Source organism: Drosophila virilis, chromosome 4, assembly GCF_030788295.1.
Source record: "Drosophila virilis strain 15010-1051.87 chromosome 4, Dvir_AGI_RSII-ME, whole genome shotgun sequence".
Taxonomy (NCBI): domain Eukaryota; kingdom Metazoa; phylum Arthropoda; class Insecta; order Diptera; family Drosophilidae; genus Drosophila; species Drosophila virilis.
In genome coordinates this window covers 24,543,660-24,567,348 of record NC_091546.1, presented here as the reverse complement: position 1 = coordinate 24,567,348, position 23,689 = coordinate 24,543,660, and the positions used below count along the sequence as shown (strand labels likewise).

At 35.2% G+C, this 23,689-nt stretch overlaps 1 protein-coding gene across 1 annotated transcript in view; it reads left to right on the top strand.

Annotated features, from left to right (window-relative positions):
* The window catches only part of LOC6634350 (carbohydrate sulfotransferase 4), a 37,319-nt gene that overhangs the window by 1,449 nt on the left and 12,181 nt on the right, over positions 1-23,689 (top strand). The gene's annotated exons all lie outside the window — the stretch shown is intronic.

The following is a 23,689-nucleotide window of genomic DNA, read 5'->3' as shown; positions in this document are numbered from 1 at the left end:
TTCAAAAGTATATATGAAGGGGCATGGAAATGGTTCAAACTATTTATTATGATTAATAGGCATTCAAATTGTGCGATCTCTTCAACATTTTTTTCTATAGAATCATTCTGGTATAGAAATATACAGATTATATTAAATTATTTGTTATGGAAATAAAATACTATATATTTTTATTAACACATATTAATTTAAATATATAATAATATATTCTGGTAATTACCATACGCACGTGCTAAATATTTGTTTATTACAATTTTCTAGTTTACCTAATTGTAATTTTTAAGTTCTAAGCGCAGCTGGTCACACCGTATCTTTTGTTTGCTGGCAACAATTTATTTGAATTACATACAGAAAGCGGTAGAGAGAGAGAGCGAGAGATATAAGGATGGAGCGAGAGGGAGAGAGAGAGAGGCAGAGCTTTAATCTGATCGCGCACAAAGAAAGTGAAAGGCGATGCCGCATGCGCAAATTGCGCCCTCCCTCTCTTTGACACGCGTCTTTGTCTTTGTCGCTTTTGCGGTTTCTCTCTATGCCTTCCCTCTCTTTCCACCAAATTCAACTGGTTCGTCGGTTTATTGCTTGTTTTTCCCTCCATCTGCCTTATCTCTATTTGAATGTGGTTTGACTTTGGTGTTGAAACTTTAGGAACGAGTACACCAAAAAATAGTTGTGTCGAAAACAAGTATTTCTGATTATTTTATTTAGATAGATTATACTTATATTTGCTCTTATATTTAATGGGAATAAAAGTTAATAAACGATTGCCTTCTCCCAATTATCTATATCAAACATTTGCTTATTATAGTAGTTGGGCATGAAAGTATATAACATCTATCGCAATCAATTTTGCCTATCAATTTTATGGGCTTGTTTACATATACTTGTTCAGTTGAGTTAATTAGTTTCTACGGAAAACACTTGAAATATGGCTACTTGGATTTTCCAATCGTTTTTTGAAAAAACCTTTAAGCATACAACCCAATTAGTAATTAGCGGGAATTTCGTATGCATTATGTAGTATTATTTTCAAAGTTCTACAGATAACAACTTGAGCTTTTTGTACGTGCTTCATTTTCGATATGTAAAAACTGATTGATTGTGCCTGTCTTAGTTTTATTAAATGGGTCAAGAAATAACTTCTAACCTATATTTAAAAAGAAACTTTCCCTAATTGTTAATTGAAATTGAATATGAGACAGAAATCAATCAATAAAAAAGTCTGGAATTTCTGAATGGACATTTATCTAATCTTTGTGGGATTAGGGAAATTTCCATAAAAATCTACGACAAAAGAACTTTTAATGCCAAAAATATAATAATGATAGCAAGAAGCTATTGCTATCTATTCAAAATTGATTTACGTAAATCTCCTTTATGGCTTGAACAATGCGTATATTCTGTTTGATCAAGTGGCAAATCCTTTGACCACATAATCGTAGGAAAATTCGTCGCAGCGCGTATTCGATTTGACCGCAAACAAAGTCTCGTTTACATAATTTTCCATTTAAAATCGAAGGCAAACAAAAACAATGTACAAAATCAATAAACTTCTGTAGTTGCGTGTGTGTACATTGGCAGATTCTCGGCAAACAAAACCTCGAGGGAAGTGCAAACAGAAACCGAAAACGTATTTGATTGATATGCTTTCTATTTTTCGACAATTCGATGGTATATTGTGGTCTCAGTTACAACACATTGAGATGAATTCAATGACATTGCGGATATGTTATTGTTGTTAAAGGAATACCAAAAGGAATTGAATTTCGACAAGATGTGCTAACATGTTGCGAGTTGGGTTTAGACTCAATGCGAATTGATTGACGTGACTGACGATTAAAAATAAATACTTATAAATATCCATTAACTATCTAATGTGAAGCTGGGCGTGTTTCATTCATTTTCTGCTGACAGGGACACGCACGAATAAAATTTTATGAATAATAAATAAAATTTTAAAAATATATAAATTATGTTTATGTCTGAATAATAAAAAATTAATTGAAGTATAGGCTAAAAGCTATCAATAGACAAAAGTTACATATTGTCATAAACATTTCATAAACTATGAAAAAAAATATAAAAAAATAATATAATATATTTAATTCGTACTAATGGAGCTAGTTAACAGTTCAAATTAAAAATCTGTAAAATATCGATAAGAGTCGCAGATGCTTTTTTATTCCTGTTAAATACATTTTCTCAACCTAGTTTACGCAATTGTAGTTCGTGTTGTGTTAGAAAGATCTGATTTGCTAACTGTCGGATTTACTTAGCTGTTATATCATGTGACTGGGCCAGTTGGCGTGTCCTCGTCTCTCTCGGGCACTTCAACATTTCACACTGCATGTGGCAAAAGGCAATTAGCATACCGAATCATTATGGCCAAGTCTTTCTGCAGTTCATAGCCGGAAGCTTGGCAATTCTCCTAAGTAAATTAGCTGGGCGCAAGACTTATTTTATTTTTGTTGCCCAGGCATTTCTCTTTGGCACTCGCCACTTGCGCTAAGTACTCAGGTTTCTTGTTATGCCCCTGCTCTGGCGGCGTATCATAAGAACTTTGTCGTGGATTATATAACGCACATATAAATGACAAAATTCTGGCATTTAAAATGTTAAAATTGAAATAATATGTAAAATACATCTTTGGATATAGATTTCTTTTAAAATAAGCAACTCACATTTATAAATTCTCAGTTTTCTGTCACAAATTTGAATAATTTGGTTTTCATTTTTTCACATTTAATTTTTGAGCTCAGTTCGTGCTTGACTTATTTTACCATTTACCTATATTTCAAGTTTCATTCCAATCGGGGTTTAATTTCGTTAAACTTCACGTTCATTCAAACTTAAAGGGTATTCCGACTTCCAAGTCTTGTTTTGAACATTTCCCATTCTTCTCTTTGCTTTGTTGCAGTAACATTTTTCACACTCTATTAACGCAGTGTAGTTGAACGGCCTGAAGCACCCGTTGGCTGTCCAGTGAAATGCATCAAAATTCCGGAAACGTAGTCCAAGCGCTTAGATTTATGTTGCCCCCCTCTTATTGCCCCACACTCCTCCTGGTTTCTCGCCCAATGTGGGTCAGCGTGAGGCGTTGTTTTGGGTGACTCACTAAGCGGTCGGTAACTTGGCCAACTTGGTTTCTAATTGTCGGTTGGGTCGGTCTCTCTGGGTGCGCCCAGCACGAAGGCCCTGGCTTCTAATCATTAATTGCGTATACGCCGCATTGCACAGGCCTTTTAAATAAATGTGCTTAATAGCCATTTTATTTTTATACATAGCTTTTATGTGATTTTTCTTGCTGTTAGGGGCTGTGTAAGGTCTGAGAATAATAAGCAGATTGATTCAAGTGGGTTAGTCAATCGATAAAAAGATTAGTTAGTTAATGAGATAAGATTTGATAAATATCCTATTATTGTATTTTAATATAATTTAGTTTCTATTATTTTGTATCTTTTAATATTTCTTGTTATTTAATCCTTTATTTTATTGTTGTTATGAATTTATACGCGATTATTTTGGGCAAAAGGCATCTAGTTAAGGCTTAAAGGAGACTTTAGCTAAAACCTAAAAATGTTTCCATAATATTTACCGTCTTTTATTAAGATTTATTCTGTTATTCTATTCTTTGCTGTCAATTAATACGAACATTTAATAAATTTAATGTAGTAATTATATTAATTTTGATTTTGCCTTGCAATCGTTTTGCATTTTCAAAAGTTATTGTTGCCTCTATATTTTTTTTTGTAGGGTATGTATGTGTAACTATTTTCCCTTCTATCATTCTAATTTGAGCACATGGCTTGGTTTTAATATTTCATTTTATTTTATATGTTTTTCGTGGCTGTTAACTTTGAGCTGCTTTGGCGTAAAGTAGATAAAATGTTGCGAAAATTGAAAGCGCCCACAGTTTTGGCCCAAACGAGCCTCAGTTCCGACAGCAGCTGCAGCTGTGCTAGCTGAAAGCCAAAAACCGCAACCGCAAAGAGTTTTTGGCTTAAGTCGCTCTTTAGTTGGCTTATAATGAGAAAAGTGGCCATTAGCTGAACAAAAAAAGTTTCGTAAGCTGCGTTTTAAAGCGGGCCAGTAAGACAGATAAGCAGAAAGACAGACGGACGGGTGGAGAAACAGACAGATAACAATAAGAGAAGAGTTTATGCTGGAGAGACCCCATTCAGCAAAGTTTTGAGTTTTGACCACAAAACGAACAAATAATAAAACCCGTTCTAAAAAGCTTATTGCACAATAGACCTCATTCTTGGACATGGCTGGCATTTATCTCTTTGCTGTGAACTCTTGACTCTCGCAATGCGTGACAGTTTTGACAGAGCCAAAGGGAGAGATCGGACCAGAGTTCACTGAACGTTCAACTGGCTGGCAACTGGCAACTGCGCCGTCACTGAACAAAAACACAAATAAAAAATAAATAAAGCGCGGGTGTCTGGCATACAAAAAAAAAAAGCCTATGAAAATGGGTTTTATTAATTGCCGAAGTCTAAATACTCTTGCTGAATAAATACCCTTGATAAAAAATGTCTTCTGTAGAGTTTAAATGATAATTCTTATATGATAGTATATTGTTTTTATTTATTTATTAACCAGGTTATCTGAAATTGAATAATATTATCTAACTAAACAAAGAATATGAAAATTAAACAAAATTTAAAATTAATAGTTTTAGGGGAATAATTCTTTAAGCTTATAATTATTATGAGCATTATTGGTAGAAAAATCAAAATCATCAAGATATCTTTGCTTGGTAAAATAATATATTTGAATAATTTATATATATATATATATTTAGCTCAAAAACGACTGTTCCTGAGTTGTCCGATATGCTTAGTATTTCACTTACGAAGGTGGAAAAGTAAATATTAGCTAAGGTTCGTTCGAGTTCTTTGAGGCAAAAGGAGGTTATTCTGTAATACCCGTATTTGAAATAACTGCAGGCATTTTTTATAAAGTGCTTCGATCGGGATTTTTGCGAAACATTTACTGTTTGCAGAAAAATTAGTTTAAAAAGGGGCAGACTCTGTGTTCAAAACACACAGACATTTTAATGTGCACCAAGAATAAATATATGTTATATGTCCGAAAATGTTAACTAGAATGCGTTGCATTGCTCACCATAAGTCCAATTAGCCTCATGTAAGAGCAAACAAAATAAACAAAATACGTTGCGCATTTTGCATTTGAAAACGAGTTTCACACAGCGCACAAGCACAACATTTTGGTACGTGTTTTTTTTTTGTCTGTGCCTCAAATGGGTGAAAAGCGCTAATAAAAATTGTCGGCAACGCTGCAATTGCCGCAGCTTTAAGACCAGGTCGAAAACGAAAACCGCAGTCACAGTCGCAGTCAGCTGGGCAATGACAAACTTTAGCAGCCAGTGAAAGTGATTGATATTTGTGGGTTTGTTTGTTTTTTTTTTTTTTTTGCTTTCTTGGCCGTACTGCAAGTTTCGCTTTTTATTTTTGCCGGGTGGTACTCAAAAATAATATCTAATTTTAGCTTACTCTGCTGTTGTTTTTCACTACGCTCTGCCTTAGCCTTGCCGAAATCGGGCGATCGATCATATGTTTGATGCTGTTTCGATCGACTCGTTAACCGGTTTTGAGAATATCAATGCACATCCATAAATACTTGCTGATGTATTCGCTTGATCCATTGCATGGCCAAATAATTACTGATATTGATTTATTTGTAGTATGTGTATACCAACTGGTTATTTGAAGAGCTGCAGCTCGAATTTATTTTTTATTTAATTAAAATTATTAAACAGTTAAGAATCGATCAAATCCATTTAATGTTTATCGTTTTATTTTACCCATTTACCTATCTAAGCTGATCTGATATTTGTCATTTAATATATTACCTAATCATTTTTTTATTTAAGAATATTTCTTGTAAAATTACATTTAAGCAATATACTTCTTAAGGTACCCACAATATTCTGCAGATCAAATTAATAATTTCTTCAGAACTATTAAAATTTTAGTTTCCTTTCTGAGAATAAAAAGTTGTAGTGGAAGAAAATTCCATATATAATGGTCTATTTATAGTAATAATTGCAATTAATTTGATTAAACTTGTGTACATGTTCTTTTAATTGTTTTCTGATTTCATAATCATCCAATTTTTTGAAGATCTTATATAAATTTTCTACAGTCGAAAAATGCATTTTGCTGAGTATAGATCCAAAGCTCTAACTTTATAATTGAAGTTTTTGAATCTTTTCGTTTTTAAAGATCAACATAATCAATATATTTACTTAAAATATGAAACTGGGATTCTTACCGTTGCAATTTTGGAATATTATGAAGCAGTTAATATTATTTTATAGGTGGTATTCAAATTAGGCTTATTGTGTAATTAGCTTATATTAACAAATAATGCAAATACCCAAATAGTTAGAGTGTGTTCAGTCTGCGATTTGGCTTTGTCATTGAGGCAGTGCAGGATACTGCTACAAATTACAACCTTGTTGTAAATTATTAGCCGAAGGTCAATAGTAGCCAGTGCTTTTAAAAGTTAGCTTGTTAGCTAGTTAGATGCTATCTCTTTTATTTCATTATTCGAAACTTTGCAATAACTCCCAAAAAAATGGCAACGAATTTACTTTGTCAGCTCCGTCCGCAGCTTCAACATAGCGTAGCCTCATTAACAAATGTGCCAAATGTTGTCATTACCACACACACCATCAACATTTAGTTGTGTTAACAATATTTATTTTTAAATGCTGACAGGCAACGACAGGGCAAAGAAGTTAAATATAAAGATACCTAATACGATGCTAAGTTTCGAATGCAAAAAGTATCTTTTGCTTTTGGTTCTTTGTTGCTGTAAGTTAAAGCAACTCGTTGCTGACAGCCTTGATGGAAATTTGTTGTTTTTGGAGTTTTTAAACTTTTATTTTTTTTTTACATTTTTTATTTTCACGTATATTCTACACAATTACCAAACAGAATTTATCGTTGACGGGTCGCGTTGTAAATTTTTAAGTAGCAGCGCCTAATGTGGTTTCTCCAACTGCTGCAACTGGCAACTTTATGACATTCGTTGTTGTTGCTGTTGTTGTTGTTGCTGTTGTTGTTGTTGTTGTTGTTGTTGTTAGCTAGCCAGTGGCTAGCTAATGGTTCATCAATTTGGTATGCGTTTCGGTGCTTTGACTTTATGCCCAGTTGCTGTTCTTTATGCTCTGCTCTTAAAGTTCGTTTTTTCTGTATCTTTTCCATTTTAGTCTTGTACTTTTTTTTTGGGTGGCTTAGTTAGTTGCCTCACTTGGCTCGATGGCTTGATTGATGGCCTCTTTGGATGTTAGTAAATCATTGCAATTTTCACACGCTGCAAAATTGACTGGCGTACAATGATTCGTTATGATTAGTTAGCTGTACTTTGGTAGCGCTTGACTGAGCTCCAAATGGTTATTAAAATGAAAAGGCCCTGAAGGCATCCTGAGGGCAGTCGCTACGCTTGGCCTTCGGAAATGTATAAAAATAATGAGTATTACTCATAAGTAATATTCTAATAATAAAAACAAAGAAATAAAATTTCATTTTCTGTTCTTGAAAACCATTTATCGCAATGCATAAATAGAATAAATATAATAAAAAACTTTAAGTTAAATTAAATAATTATCTATACATATAAATGCAATACATATATAACCAAAAAACATTTTAAAATTCTACGAAAATATATTAAATAAAATTATTTATAACAGTTAAATATAAAATTATAATCAGTCATTATTTCAGACAAATCTTGTCTTCATTTTATAGCATCCAATTTTTTGCTAAGTACACAAACTTTAGAGCATAAAACATAAAGGAATAACCCATTTTATTTCTATGTTTTATTTTTTTTAAATTTTATATAATAACAAATATTTCACTTAACTTAGCTGTCATAATTTAGTTCATGGCGAATGTTCACACCTAATTGCCATTAAATTGTTTTGCGTTAACAATATTTAAAATAAATAACAACAGGAACAAATGAAAATATAGCCCGCCTTTTTTTTAATTTTTCTACAATTCAGTGCTGTTGCTATTTTTGCTATTGTCTATTTTGGGAATTGCAACCAACAGCTGCAGCCCAACTTGTGCATGGCTCAACTCACCTGCCTTTGATAAATGTGCAGCAAAATGGGAAAGAAACAAGATTGGAAAAGAAAAACGAAATCCGTGTGGAAATTTATACCGCTAACCTGGAGTTACCTTGCCGCAGTAAAAGTATTTTATTTTACTTTTAATGACCAGGCAAAAGTTTCTTCTATGTATTTATTGTATATTCTTTAACATAGCAATTTTTACCATTTCTTTTCTTCCAACTTTGTTTTTTTTTTATTTGCCGCACTTTGATTTTGATTGCATTCGCCCAAAGAATCATTAACGCACATTCGTAGAAAGTCTTTCGTTTCTTTTCTGTGGAAATTTGCCGGGAAAATTAACAACAGCTGCAACAATTGTCAATGTCATTGTGCTTAACGCTTCCAACTGCTGCTTTAATGGCTATGCGAATTTCACAGCGCTAAAAAAACAAACCGGAACTCTCGAGTAGTTCGTGAACATCGTTTGTTATATTTGTTTCAAGTTTTCAATTTTTTTCCTTCTTACATTTGTTTGTGTGGGAAAGTTATTCGAACAGGTTAACAGGTTTGCGCCCCGATGCATTTACATCTTTTATAGTCCATCAAATGTGTTACTTAGCACAGTTTAGTTTTATAGCAAGTCGTTATCTGCTCTAATATGGCTACATTCTGTTTGATTAGCTGATGCAGTGCTTACGGTGATAAGACGGTGCTCGCCACAGTAGCCACACAGTTTGCTTCGAGCTCGTAGAAATAAGTTTAGGGTATATTCTGTATACATGCCTATTTAGATAGCATCTGCAATCAGATGAAAGAGCAAATAGAATCCGTGATAAGTGCAACTTGAGAACCCAGCAACCGATTAAATTCAAGATATTCTATTCCATGCAAAAACAGCAGCCGTAATTAGAATAAGAAAACAAATGAATTTGTGGGAACTAGTTTATTCGAGCAAGCTTCTTGTTAATTAAGCTTAACTGAGTATTCACAATATTTAAATTAACGCTGTGTGCCAGATAACCCGAGAGATTTTTCTACATTACATATATATATATATAGAACGTTCGGTTATTCCATTCTTTTAAGCGGAACTTGTGATTATTTACTAGTTTAAATTAACAATATGTAGCTGTAATTTACTTACAAGGCTACTTGAGCGAATAAATACTGAACCTTCTCTCTCTCTCTCTCTATATATATACATATATATATAAAGCAGTTAGTTAAGAAAAGTTGGGAATGCTTTTAAGGGCAGGCGTCTACCTTCTTTACATTAATTAATAATTAAAGGATAAAAAGACATAAAAAGACACAAATCGGGTCATACATACATACACTATTACTATTTAAAAAGTGGTAGATCTTTTAACTTAAAAAACGAAATTCTAGTACGATTTGTTGGTTCCATTTAAATCTCATGCACATGCCCAAAATAACAGCCTGCCCGCCGAATCAAAAAAGATTTACGATCTTTTGCCGCTTACTGTAACATATATCAAAATGCAAAACAGAATACTCGACTCCTGGCCAACTTAGAAGCCGGTGCATTGGTCAATTATATAATTTGGTTTATGGCCAAAACGCTGGCCATAAATCTTGCAAGTGCGACCTTCCCATCCTGCTAAGCATTCAATCTGCTCGGGAACGAGCAATTTGCTTGCAGGCAAACAAAAAGGTTCTTATGCAATCAAAGCACTCGACTTGCTGCTGTTCCACGGGTCGTTCTTACTTACGTATGGGACTGGCGGGTGGGTGCTGGATGGTGGGGGATGAGGGAAAGGTTGCCGCCCACAATATGTCTTACAAGATGGCGTTGCGCCCATAGGACACACATTCGATTTTGCTGCAAGGATCATTTAAAAGAAAATGGCAGCAAAGTTTCCAACACACGAGGCACATGCATAAATAAATGGCCACAGACTTGACTTCCATGTGCCCAAAACAGGGGCTGTGGCGGCGGTAGGGCGGCGTAGGGGGGAGGGGGGACATACTTCCGACATGGCTTGCCAGAGCGCCCAAACTGCAGCTGCCGCAACCCTGAAATGAACTTTAGTTACAGCCACGGGGCCAGAACTAAAAACTTCTCGATGTGGGGCTGAAAAAACTGAAGACAGGAAATTTGCTCGCGTTGCAAATGCAGCTGGAAAAACATGAAAAACAAAAGCAAAAATAAAATGAAAATCGCTTAGCGTAAATGTAACGGAAATATGGTGTTCGGTAGAGGGCAAGGAGGGGGGGGGGCAGCCAGAATTAAAATTATATAAAGTTTTAAAACTTACGATTAAACAGGACAGAGCACTATAATACGTAAATGTTATTCGTCAAAATAATTTTTTAAAATTTATGCAATTTTCAAACATTTATTTGCAACTATTTGAAATAATTTTCCAGCTGAATATGTACATAAAAAAAGAAGTAACTGTTATACCTTACGTATACATAATATTTAGGAACGAACAGGAATTGTTTCAAATGGACATGTTATTGCAATTACAATTAAAATCAGTGGCAAATGTTTCTTATTTATTAATTACTATCGAGTATATCCCGGCTCTGCCTGTGGTATTAATAAAGAGCCAAACCTCAGGAAAAAACACATTGATCTAGAGGTAAAAATATATTTATATTTATAATTAAAACAAATATATAACAAATATATTTATAAAATATATATTGATCAAATATAAACTAAATAAATAAAAAATATATATATTAAATATTAGCTTAGTTTTAAATTTAATTCGCTAGAGTTAGATAAAGTATGTTATGTAATAAAATCTGTTACCAACAATCTTAGCAAAAGTTAGATTATTTGCTTGAGATCTGCATAAAAAAACGACTGAGATTTTCATAAATTTTGATTTGCATGGTTTTTGTGTTTTTTTTTCATTGCCCAGGCTATAGATTAACAATGATATGCTGCAATTTACCTCTTGCTCTTTTTTTTATTGCCATTCACCTAAGCCAAGTCACTTATCGCTGATTGCGATTAATTTTGTTCGGGCAACTAACTGAAAAACAGACAGAAGAGAACCTAGGATAGACTACAGCAAAATTACCGCAAGGCACAAATTTCTGGCCCTGACAGCTTTGGCTATCATTAGCACAAGGTTGATTGTAGCCCACATCCCTAGCTGGCCCCTGGCTTCTATAGCCCATACCCCCCATACCCTAACCCCTGGCCCGCCCTGCCCCCGTTACCGTTCTCAGCCGCTGTTAACCACTGTAATCTGTTCGAGTGGCTGCACTATTTTTACCGCCGCTGCTGCTGCCGCTGCTGCCAGAAGAGATATTAGCCTAATTTATGCGCGAAAGTTTTCGGATAGGGCTGGCTACAGTTGAATGCCTAAGCAATTTGCGTCATGACTGTTAATGATTGAGTGCCATGTTGTGCAGTGTTGGCTGACTTCGGCTTTAAAACCGCCTGCCGCCTCTAACTGCAGCGCATTATAAATTGTTTCAAGACATGACACGCATTTTTCGGGGCCTTCTCAACATTGCATTCGCTCGACTTTCTCTTTTGGAGTCGGCCAACTCCACTCTAACTCTGACTTTGGATTTAACTTAAAGACAATTGTTGGCTGCTTGGCTCATTAATTTCATTCACACGTTGCCAGCTTTTCCAACTTCTAAGCGCTTGGCGCTTATCACTATTTAGCCCACATAACTGGGTTATTACAGCACTATTCTACACTTGACAAAATAATTCAGAGATTTATCAAAGCTATAAGCTAAGTTGTCAAGTACATTTTTTTATTCTTTAAAGATAGATCTTTGATCTTGCCCTCTATTTAAGAAAACCTTGAATATGTTTATTCAATACAATCAAACTTGATGGCATTTTAGCATTTCTTTATCTGAGGAATTTAATTAATTAATTGAAATTCACCATTTTTCCTTCGAGTGTATTTTCTAACCTCAGTCGCATTGCTATGTGAAAACTTCAAACTCGGCTTTTGTTTTAATTTTTCCAGCCTTGTGGTGTGTGGTCTCCGGGCTTTTCTTGTTCTTGTTGTTGTTACTATTAACTTAAAACATTGTCATGTCGCGCTCGTTTTTCTGTACTAATTTTTCTTCTCTGGTTGTTTCATTTTTTAGCACTCGCTGTGTATCCGCTTACAGACAAAGAGTGCAAAACAAAAAGCATTAGAAAACTTCCGTTGTAACGGCTATAGTTATTTTTATGCCCATGGTTGTTGCTGTTGTTGTTGTTGTTTTTGTTGCTATTTTGCATATGGCATAAAAAGAAGAAAAAAAACGGGGAATCACCTGTTTGATGGGCCAGTTGCTGGTCGCTACCAGGAACCCACCTGCCTGTCTGCTGTGTCTGCAGCTTTTTGTTTTTTTTTTTTTTGTGTTGCTGACACAGAAAGCGGCGTCGACATATTCTTTAACAAAGCAATTGTTAAGTTAATAAAGTAAAAATTGCAATACTCACAACTTCCTTTGGGTTAAGCGGAAAGAGAAACTTTGAACTGCGGAGTACTACAATTTTCGTATTTATTTTATTTATAATTCGTTACATTTAAAAGAAGGAAAATATAAATATATTTAACAATCATCTTATAATATTTTCCGTTAGTTTTATAAACTAATTAACTTAGTTAATTTCTAGTAAAAATTGGCAAGGAATTAATTATTTTGTAGCTATATATAAAGTATTTTCCAGATCTTATATTTCTATATAAAATGCTCTCGATTATTATTCTATTTTTTACTTTTTACTTTACTCTGCCACAGCTTCAAAATAAGTTTATAATTTTGGTTAGTTATTATTAATTTATAAAATATAAAAATTAACTTCAATAATATAGTTATTTTAGATAGATTCAAAGTAATTAATTTAGAATAAAAGACAGCTTTGTTTAGTTTTATTTTTGAAAAATTATGTCTTGCTTGTAAAATTGCAATTCAAGAACACGTAGCAAACATATTGATCCTAGTTATAGCATAGTAAAACACTTTATTTAGATACCTGAACAAATAGCGCACCTTTCTCACTTCCTTAAACGTTATGGAACGTTATTTCTTACGGGTTCTACTCCATATCCTCGTTTCAATCTTTCGCAATGCGCGACCTTAGCCAACTTTCAATTTGTTACAATCATGGCAACATGGTGGGGACAAATTGATTTTTCTGTCCTGTTCGCAAAGCAGATTGCCAACATATAACCTTGGTTACCTGAGCAGCTTTGTTTTTTTTTTTTGCTACTCCCTGCTCTAAACAAAAAACTAAATCTTAAGTATAGCCGAATTGAATAGTATATATTTAATGCCTCAGCTTTTGGGACTGTCAACGTAGCGTGCTAGTAATATATTGTTATGAAATAATATAAAAATACTATAAGAATATACTCTGTTCACATAGTGAAAAGGGGTATATTTCGAGGCCGTAAAACTGTTTCGAGCCGAGTCGGCTTAAGCCTGGAATACCATTTATTACCATGAAACGAACCAGCCATCAAATTTAGAGCGCAATTTTACAAACCGAATCTAAAAGTCCGAAATTTAAATAAAAGGAATTGCGGGCCTGAATATTCTTTAATTACAATATTTCCTATAATTTCCTAAGTTCCAGATGCCTGCCAATAAAAACTAAGGCTCTCTTTGACTGATTCAACTGGTAATTAGACTGCGAACACGGTATTGTGTAGTCGGTTTCACCCTACTGTAACGTTCTTACTACGTTTTGCCCAGTGTCCGTGGCATTTGCTCTCTCTCTCTCTCCCTCTCTCCTTTTCTTGTTCCTTCTTCCTTTGACGTTGGCTTTAGGCCAACAGAAATTGTCGCTGCTCGCTTTGAGCAGAAATGCCAGCGTGTTTTGGTACTTGCTCCACGTTGTTGGACTCGTGAACTCATGGACTCGCATGTGGCTTACAGAGACAAGCTCCTACGTACTTGAGTTTGGTTTTTATTTTATTTTTTTATTATATTTTTTGTTCTATCTTTTCGCTACTTTAACAACTTTGCCCAAATTCCGAGCATGCATATTTCATTTGGCATTTGCGTTTCATTTTTTGCCCATTTGCCAACACGCAAAGCTCCCAAAAGCTATAGAATAGCTGGAGTACGGGGTTACCACAACAACTACAACAATTTGGCACATATGTGTGTGTGTGTTAGTATAAAAAGTGGTACCTGTGCGTACCTTGAATTTATGTGTCGATCGCAAGTGCTAACTAAGGGCAAGCTACATTTTGCGTGGGTTGTTTGAATATTTTCTTTAATTATTTTCACAACTATTTTTTTTTATACATAAAAATTCCATTCAATCAAATATTCTGTTTTGATGTCCTAATAAAGATACAAATGAATCAAAAAGTAAAGGAAGCTTAACAGGAAACAACCATGGATAGTTTATTTTGGTTATGGACTGTAAACATAATTAATTAGAGTTTTATATATGAATTTTATAATTATAATATTTTCAAGTCTTTTAAATGCGGCCTGAACAACAAAATATAAAATGTAATAAAGGCTTACAAGCTTTTCCTTCTAATAGCCCCAGAAAACCGGCGCTTTTAGTGGTTGTTTATTTTTTGTTTTTTGTTGTTTTCTGTTCTTTGTTCTTTGTTTATTATTCATTAAATATTTATGAGGGTTGTGCCTTAGCGTTTCCTTGGGGTTGGTTTATTTTTTATGTATTAACACCTTACCGTTGGCCAACTTTCGAGTAGCAGTTAGTAGCACTTTTGTGTTTATTTGTCTTACATTACGCAAATATTTGGGAATAGTCGCATTTGTTTTATATGTGGGTCAGTTGTCTTGTTGCTGCTGCTGCTGTTGCACATTTCTCTCTCTAATCTTTGGTTGACAGCGACTGTCAGTGCGAGTACTCTGACTTCATTGCCCCACCCCGTCCGCCTCCACTCATTATGTAAGCCTGCCATGTGGCATTGCATAATGATGCAGCCAACGGACTCTGTTGTCCATTGCAGCGCCCAACTCTATTGGGCTTTGCCCCTCAAATTATGTTTTAAGCGCGCGTTGCACTGTCAGCCAACGCACGTTAGTACGTGTCAGTGCGACACTCCCCTTCCCCCTCCCCCTCCTCCTACCCGGCTGGCCTTTTGTGTTGCCCTTTCCTTGAAAGCCCAGTCACGTACTTTTACTGCACACCCAAAATCTTTGCCACTGCAGTCAACGGACAGTTGTCTATCGTTGAGATATTTTTCTTTTCCACAACTTTATTATGATAGATACCCTAAGTTGGTTAAATAAATATTTGAAATCTGAGTGGGCATAGGTAACTATGATTAGATAATTTAATTTCTTTTCATAAAGGGAACTTAAAAAAAATAATGATGCAAGTATTATCATATAAGCCGAATGTAAAATACAATTTTTCTAAAATGTTTATTTGGTAATTTAATTCTTTTGTTTATTCAATTTAGTTGTCCATTTTATTCACATTTTCAACAACAATGTTGCCATACCTTTTAGATAATAAGTGTTGGGTAGCGTAAATCTAGTGTGGATTCATCTATAAACCAGTGTAAAACAACACGCAAAGTTCGTGTGTAGTATGCAATTCCATATTGTATAACAGCTGCAATCTGCAATCTAAAAAGAGTAATTGCAAAATCATTGCATCAAAATGATCGAATTTCGTTTCGTTTTCGTTTTCTTTAACTACGAGTGACACACAATTTGTTGAAATGTTTCGACTGTCGCGTCAGTCTAACTGAGATACACGAATGTGACACGCTCGCTAGCAAAAGCAAAACTTCTTGGCGTTTTATTGAGAAGAAGTTGAAGTGAAGTTTTCGGGCTAGCGGGAATACAACAATATTGTCAATGCATTCGCAAGTATGGCTATAAAGTTTGAAAGTGGGGGAAATGGGGCGCATGCAATGCAGAAATTTTTGCTATTCCATTTCATTGCTTTTAGAACTTTTTTCATACATTTGCTCCACTTTGCCGTAAGAGTATAAACACTTTTTTTTAACTACTCGACTGAACTGAGAACTGAGGAGCAGAGAAGCGCAGAACATTTGATGTATTCCCCATTGATTTCAAAATTGATTTAATCAACTTTGTGTTCGCTATTTTTGCAATGCACTTTGAAGTGCATGTTATTAAGTGCACGTGTTCAATTGGCATAACATGGACACCCTGTAAAAAATGAATGCTTAAAAAGGCATTATTGTTTAAGCATCAAATACCAGGTATATTTGAAATTTTTTTTTAGGATAATTTCTTAATATTTTGTAAACAAATATCTTTGCAGGAACACTAGAAATTTCATAATAGCCGGATGAAAAGCAAATAGTTATTAAATTATTTTTTATCTGTTGGAAAAGCTATTTACATGCATTCATGAATATTTATGTTCGTGATTATAGATGTTAGCTATGCTATTGTATACGAAACTCTCAGTCGACGAACCTTTTTTATACATCTAAACAGCTAAGCGCCGACTATTGGCGTATCTTAAAAGCTGCCTGTCTTCTGAACCTCTTGTTAACATTTCCTACCCAGTTAACAATACAAGTAACTGTGCAACACGCTAATTAAATCTAGAATTGAAAGCTGATTGCAACATGCCGAAGTTTGTATGCGCTTTCCTCTCTCATTATTGCAGGCACGTAAAGAAGCTCTGCTAGAGTATCTTAAACATATCTTGAAGCTTGACTCTTGTCGCATATGAGTATTTGTAAATGCACATGTGTTAGTGTGCTTTTGTCCGGAGAGCTCTAGACATTACCTATCCCAACAAAGCAGAGCTTTAAGCTGTTAGAGCCACAGAATTCACGTATACTGTACGTGAGCTAAGACTTGATTAATGTAGTTACATTCACCTTTCTCTTCATTTTATTGATATGGTATCAAAGCTAAAATACTCTCTTTAGAGTTTAACTTAGCGTACACCAGTTATAACTATAAGTTATTTGCTTTGCAAGAGGAAAAACTAGAGTTGACATCGGTTTGCCTCGTTCAACGTCATCATTGGCTCATTATAATTATTTTCAAGCTGAATGTGCAGTGGAGCCAACCGAGAATTGCTGCCGCCTCACTAGTGGCTACCTTTCCTCTCTCTTTCTCTCTCTCTGTCTCTGTTTCTATTTGTTTATTTTGATCTCTTTCCGCATACTTATCTAAGCAATTCATTCTGTGCTAAATTGTTTTTTCAAATCGAGCCGCGAGTGGCGCATGTTGCAAGGCGTCGCTGCTTGCCACAATTGAAAACTGTAAACTGTATGTTGCCACAATAATCGCAATAATTAAAAGCGCACCAGAGCCACAAATCATGAAAGCGCAGCCCGAGAAAACTCTGCGCGGTAATTGAGGAAAATGTAGAACAATAAGTTGGCCGACAGCTGCCTCTGGTCGCTCCACTCTTGTCATGGTGAAAGGGTTAGCAGTTGCCGCAACTGATAAATAGTCGTAATTAAAATAAATTAGTGCCTTTGTGGGTATAGGCTTGCAACAGTGCCACTTGAGAAGACACGAAAAACAAACTGTTGAAAAGATTTTACATACGTTTCTTGTAAAGTTAAACTAAAAAGAAAAAATGTTAGATTGCATTGAAAAATCAGTTTCTATAACTTAAAAGTTATAATTTATCAGCAAATAAATAAAGCCACGTTAAAACCGAGCTTGGGAAGGAGGTAATAAGAGTTTTTAAATGTCAGGTTAAATTTAATCAAATGATGTACCTTTGTATTCAATAGTAAATAAAATGAAATTAAAACATTTCCTTCTCAGTTTCTAATAAATTAGGCGCCGTCGCTTAGTAATTAACTTGAACACTGACTTAAAGCAGTTTATTTATTAATAAGAGCGACTTTCTTTATGCTTTTAGCCAAGAGGCTTCTCCATTGTCTGTCTTATTTGTATCTCAATAAAGGTTCTCGGGCTTGTGTAAGTCGCTGGATCTTTAAAAATTTAATTTATTAGCCAACTGTTTCGCGGAAACAATTTTTAATCTGGCTCTTATTAAAACAAATAACTGTCAAGCTTATGGTAAACAAATTTTCGCTTATCTCCACTGCACTGGCGCTCCCCTTTGCCGCAGCTCTTTGCCACTTAACCTTGAGGTTGGCCAAACGGCGTCTCGACCAACGTGACTTTTGCTTAACAACCTGCCTGGACCCGCGCAAAGGCGCGGCGGGGCAATGGCTGGGACGACGACGGCGGCGACAGTGTCAACTCATCCGGGTGAAACTCATCTGTTGGCCTGGCGATGAGGGGCTCGTTGTGGCAAGAAGTGTTGGCGGGTGGCGGCAGGCAATGTGGTCGCATAAAAAGCTACGTGCCCCACTTTGCCTTTTCTGTAATTTGTTTGCATATGTAACGCCTGTACGAGTGGAGGCGTAGAGGCGGTGTGACGGGCTGGGCGTGGTAACGTGGGCACGTACGCCGTTCCGGTTTCCTTGTTGTATAATTAAGCCTGCAAAGTCAAGGATTGACATGCAGATGTGCGAGTTGTTTAAGTAGCTGCGGATACATTTAAGCCACAAAAAAGTGAATGGATCTTTTCCGCCTGACACACTTATATATAAGGGCAACAATATCTTAAATGAGCTAATCACTTAAAAAGAAATGTATTTCAATTAATTGTCTTACATGCAAAACTTAATGGAATTTCTTTAAGGCCTGAGTTGTTATCCATATTAATAAATTTACATAATCAATTTTTATTGTTTTTCGTCTTGATAAACGTAAATTCAGCAAGTAAATAATGGAAGTGCTCGATTAGCAAATACCCCTAACGTTTTTCTTCCGAAATACTCGGCCATCAAGATGAATATTTATAATTTATGTGGTCGGAGACGTTTCCTTCTGCCTGTTACATACATTTCCATTTTTTAATTCAGGATATAAATAAAAGTATAAATGTATTGTGGAATATTTTGGATATCTGCAAATATTTATATTTATTTTAAATATTTCCACTTTTTCAATTTTTTGTTGTCTACTTATTGCATTTTCTGTGCAAACCAAATATAATTTATGCAAACATATTTTTACATATATTAAAAGATGTACTGTTTTCTTTTTGCTTATGAATTAATTTTGTTTCTTTCATTTACATTTTACTTGAATTTCCAAATTACACATATTTTTATTTTTACATATTTTTATTGAGTAACAAATTAACGTAAATAAAGAATATTTTTAACACATCATAATTTTTCTATATTTTCTGCAATTTAATATTGCTTGAAGGAAGTTATTATTTCTTTCTAATAACTTTTATTTGGAATATTTAAACAAAACAATATTTGGATATGCTGCGTTTATATATATGAAACATATTTAGGATATATTTGTTTATACCTTGTAGAATTCGTATAAGTTTAAGTTATATGTATCTATTTTTCATATTAACCTATTAAATAAAAAAAAGTTTATAGCTACTTATCTTTATATTGTTCGTTTTTGCATTGTATCAATACCGCAGCTCGTCAAGAACAGCGCAAACTGACGCATCAGCCCCTCAGTGGCGGCAAAAGTATCTGACAGATACAATCTGAGTGGCTGGCAGATACAATGCAACACAATGCATGTAAACGCAGCTGAACACAATGCAATTTTAGTCAGACCGTGATGCATCTACTATTGATATATTTCGGCGTCTATGGGGTAGATACCTCTCACTCTCCCTCCCGCCCTCTTTCTATTTCTCTATCTCTTTGCTCTCCCTCTCGCGCAATCATGCTTGTGCAGTCATTGTATAATTTTTATTACCTTCAGTGGGCAGCACAAGGGGCGTTGTACTTGGTACCGCGGTATCTGTAAGTTGTTTAAATTAGTTCTATTCTTATGCAATTTTCTACGTGGCACCTTTGTGTGGCGCTGCGAATGCCGCGTTGCGCCTCTTCTTCTTGCATTCTTCTGCCGCTGGCTTCTTGCGCTTCTTCTTCTTCTTCTTTTATGCATTGTTAGCTACGGCTTTGGCTCTGGTTTGGTTTGGTCTTGTCCGGACAATGGCATTCGCACAGTACGAGTACGTTTTGTATCTACATTTATATCAGTATCTATATCTTGTGTTGTGCGCGCTCTGGTAATAGCTCTTTGTGCATATGTGTGTGTGTGTAGATGTATCTGTATGTGTCTGTCTGACTGCGTTTTCATATAATTTGCGCACATTTCGTAACCTGTAATAAACGCAAAATTAGTTTTAGTTTTCTCCACCTCATGCCAGAATTTGAAATTGCGATAATGCACGGCCTAAATTGATTTTATTATGTGTGGACTTGAGGCATTGTTCTCCGAGTTCCTTGTTATATTATTTATTATTTATTTATTATATGCATGTATATTACTTTTATTATTATCATTAAAGAATATACAAAATTAATTATTTTACATAAAAAATGCAGTAAACACTCCACGTTAGAAAAAAAAAATTGTTACTCAATTTGTAAATATTATAAATATTATTATATGCCAATTTATTTTGTTTTATTTGATGTGGAGGATCATTTGTGAAACGTTGTTCTTAATTTAATTGAAATTAAATTCATATTATATGCTATATATATATTTATTAATTTGTATTCAATTTTAGTATGTTGAGTACACAGTTTATTGTGCTCGTTGGTCTTTGCTTTTTCTGCTGGTCAGCTTAAATTAAGCCAATTTAGTTGCTGGCTCCACTTTCCAATTATCCAATGCCTTTCACTCGCCCGCCATTTGTCACAGCGGGCCCCCCCACAATGCCCTGCAATTTATTGCCAGCCTCGCTCCAAATAATGCAACGTGCTGCGCGCGCGACGTGCCACCCTTTCGCCAGGTTGCAACTCCATAAACAACTAGCTCCGGTCGCCGCACTTTGGCCGACCAGGCACGAGAGATGTGCCCAGATGCAGATGCAGATGCAGATGCAGTCCGTGCATGTGGGCAGTCAGTACGTGCGCATTGAATTCGAAACTTTTTTTTGCAAGACCTTGCATCTTAAATTGATGATTGTTTTTAATTCATTTGTGGGCGTCATTTGAATTGATGCAACTCGTAATTGCCTTCTGCTGTTTATACTTATGCGAATATTCTTGTGCGGGCTGTGCTGTTATTGAAATCGATTCGTATGCATTGTATAATGTTTATTAACATAATATTATCTGTTCTTTTCTTGCAGGTATGTACATCGGTAATCATACAAAAAATATTCATACTACTGGAAGTGGCGGAACTCTGTAAATAAGCAAGTAATATATTTTGTATAATATAGTGCTATGAATGCCCAAAGATTCATTTTTAAGAATTTATTTTTATATAGCATTGGCTAAAATAGAATTTTTTTAAGCAATCTAGTATTTAAACAGTTCTTTTTTTCAGTAGCCTAGGTCCTTGGGTCCTTAAGTTTTGCACGCCTAGAGATTTACAAAACTAAAGTCATATTAACTTTTTTTCTCTATGAAAACGCACATATATCTCTTAAAATGATAGAGAAGGCCCCCAATAAATAATAACACTAATTTTCTACAGAAATGAACAAAAAATAAGTGCCTAATTTATACAATTAAATGTTAATTCTTGACAAGTTGTAATCTGTAGAATGAATTTAGGCCTATCACAATTCTAGTTGTTATCTGGTAAATGTCATAATGAAACAACTGATAAATTTATAGTCAAAGATAGTTAAGCAAAACGTCAAAGTAAACACGCAAATTCAGATAACATAGAAAATTTCCATTCACTAAGATTAGAGGAAGTACAATATAAATATCATTTTTTTAGTTTTTGTTCCAATTCTCAAAGAGTTAAATCCAATATACCTGTCTTGTTCTTCTGACTTGCACAACAATTCGTTTACCGAAATTAGTTTAGTTTACTTCTTCAAGAGTTGATATGAGTTTATTAAAACTAAAATTAAAGCATTACAAAAAGCTTAGTTATTAATTTGAAAGAAGCTTTGCTTTCTGATAAGAATATCAAATTTGTTATCTCGGCGAAGTTCTGCGCCCAGTTCACGTACAATTCAAATCGCAGTGGGTAAAAGGCTAGAAAAAATGTTGCTGCTCATTTTATAAATAAGTAAATCTCAACCTCTGGGCATGGGCGTGGCACAACAGAGCAAAACGGAAGCGTACTAAGTACACAAGACGAGCTGGCAAATAAAAATTGCAACCTAAGTGAAATGAAGTGTCAAAATGTTGTTGGGTGCGGCAAGGAACCAATTGGCTGCCTCTGCCACGCCCCGCTTAGCCCAGCGATTGCAAGTGGAGCAATTTGGTTAAAAGCTAACAAAGAGACCGAGTGAGAGAGAGAGAAAGAGTGAGAGAAAGATTGAGGTGGGGAAGAGTGTGTAAAGTGCCGAGGCCGGGGGCAACACATAAATTGCATTTACATGACAATAAAATGGATGGCAGCTGCATTACCAACTCAGGCGGACATCCCCCGCACCCTCGGTGACACCCAAAAGGTGCGGCATTGGTTATACATATTATTGGATTTTGAATGGCGGCGGCATTATTGTTATTGCCTTGGGCGACATTGAAGTCCCCGTTCCGGTAACAGCAGCTGCCGCCGCAGTCCCAGTCCAGGTTTCCATTCAGGCAGCAGGCAGTCTCCTTTGGGCGAGCATAACTGGTTTTTCTGATACCCTGGCGATGCATTTAATTACCTTTGTGTTGCAGCTTGTAAATAGTTTTAACCGAGTTCACTCCCTCGCAAACTTTGGATGTACCAATTAGTTTTGATATTTAATAGCCAATCGAAAAAACTTTTACAATATGAACAGAAAAACGAACTCAAAGCCATTTGCTGACTATCATTTTCCGAATATTTAATTGGCCGTTCCTGATCTCTTTAACATCAGCTATATTATATACAGAACTGTATAGATGAATTAAATTGAATCTTTATTTTATAATATTTATTATTGCATTCCTTGCATTGTTTTTCAAACCTATATGTCTTTAATATGTGTGATATATTTTAAAGCTTATGTATTTCTTCTATAAAAAGTAAACCATTTTTCAACTATTTCGAATTATTTGAATTCAAACATATACATTTGTTAAAGTGTATCTAAGTTTCGTTCAATTCCCAGTTTTCTCGTTATGTGTTCGCGTATTTTTTTTTGGCTACATTTAATTGCATTTTGGTTGTGCAAGCAAAGAGAAAGGTTTGGCCTGAGCGCAGCCTGAATTTATGTGGGTGACGCATAGTTCTGAAAGGCTGAAAGTGTTATGGGCTGCCCATCCGAATGTCACTTAGTCAAGCGACAGCAGGAGGCTGTATAAGACTGCGGAGGCTGCAGCTAGCGTTGCACTTGGCTGGCATCTCTTTGCCACTCGAGTATCTTTCACTTTACGCTTTCTTAACTCTGGCCGCAATTCTCGGGCAGCCCAAAAGGCAGCCAGCGAGGCATAATGATGGCGATAAGTCATTAAGTAGCTCAGTCGGCACTAGAAATGTTGAAAAGTCAACAAATGAGCGCAAAGTAGGGGAAACCTTAAGATGCTGCCTCTTGCACCGCTTGGCACACGTCTGTGACTGGGGAATATTTAAGGGCTGGCTAACATGATAAGGGCTATTATTTCTTAAAATATATATTTGAACAGTTTTTTGGATTACTTAAGTTCGTAATAAATAAAAATTGTTCAAATGCGATATTAGTTTAGTATTGAAAAACGATAACAATTT